Below are 1,311 nucleotides of genomic sequence, written 5' to 3'. Positions count from 1 at the left end.
AGTAAATTGAGGGGTCTGCTGTTGGATATTCTGTGGTCCTTGGGACTGCCTCAGGTGAGGTGCTCTGTAAGGTTGGTTCTGCTGCCTGTTGTTGTTATTATTCCACCTCTGATTTTTCTGATTATCTCTGCCTCCTCTGTTATTGTTGTCCCTCCAATTCTGGTTAGAATTATCCTGCCATCCATGGTTATTATTTCCACCTTGATTGTACCCTTGGTTGGGGCGATCATAGAAGTTATGAGTGGATGCCACCATGTTGTCTTCCTGTTGGAGTTGCGGGCATTCATCAGTATAATGGCTATAATCAGCATAAATTCTGCAAACTCTCTGTGGGACTAACTGTTGGCTTTGCTGTGCTGGAGAAGGTTGAGCTTGCTGAACTTGTTGTTGATTCAATTGCATCTGCTTCAGCAAGTTGGTCATTTCACAGATACTCTGAGCTAGAGCAGTATTCTCTCTGCTAGAGGATACTTCTACAACGACTTTTGAACGGCCTTGTTTCTGCCTGTGGTTCCTAGTAGATTCAGCTAAGTCGCTGATCAATTGCCATGCCTCATCAGTGGTTTTGTACTTCTTCATAGACCCATTGCTAGCACTTTCCAATGTGGTCTTATCTTGGGGCCTCATGCCCTGTGTGATATAGCTGAGTAACACTATCTTGTCGATCCTGTGGTGGGGGCATGCTTCCAGAAGATTATTGAAGCGCTCCCAATATTCAAAGAGAGTCTCGTTGTCATCTTGAACAATTATGGAAATGTCTTTCCTCAGTTTATCAGTAACTTTAGATGGAAAGAATTTCTCCAAAAACTCTTTTCTGAGCGTATCCCAGTTGGATACATTTGCTAGGGGTTGAGTGTAGTACCACTCTCTTGCTTTTCCCTCAAGATAAAACGAGAAAGCTTTCAGCAAAATTGAAGTTTCATCAGCACCATCATGCCTGACAGTAGAACAGGCTGCCTGGAAATCTCTTAGGTGCTTGATAGGCTCTTGAGCAGGTAAGCCATGAAACTTGGGCATCAAATTGAGTAGTGCGGTCTTTATTTCGAAATCTGTAGCCACCGCTGGGTGATGCGCTTGAAACGGTTGCATTGTAAAATCAGGGGCTCCTTCCTCCTAGATGGTAACTCTTCTGGTTGCCATGTCGTCTGCACGTGAATCAACCAAATCAGTAGAACGGGGGCTGGTTTCTTCCTCAGATGGCATTTCAAATCCGCCCTCAGAGAGGACTAACCGACGCCAAGCTCACTTTATTTGTGAGATGGTTCCTTCAATCTCAGGATCGAATACTGGCAAGCGTGGATCAGGAAGTGA

At 44.7% G+C, this 1,311-nt stretch overlaps 1 non-coding gene across 1 annotated transcript; it reads left to right on the top strand.

The window, feature by feature from the left end:
- Positions 1 to 664: 664 nt before the first annotated feature.
- On the top strand, positions 665 to 771 carry LOC148565026 (small nucleolar RNA R71). Its single transcript, XR_015884771.1, has one exon. It is a non-coding gene; the product is annotated as a small nucleolar RNA R71 (small nucleolar RNA).
- Positions 772 to 1,311: the final 540 nt, after the last annotated feature.

This window comes from Arachis ipaensis, chromosome B5 (assembly GCF_059453495.1).
Source record: "Arachis ipaensis isolate K30076 ecotype BB chromosome B5, ASM5945349v1, whole genome shotgun sequence".
In the NCBI taxonomy this organism is placed as follows: domain Eukaryota; kingdom Viridiplantae; phylum Streptophyta; class Magnoliopsida; order Fabales; family Fabaceae; genus Arachis; species Arachis ipaensis.
This window is presented reverse-complemented; position numbering and strand designations above follow the sequence as displayed.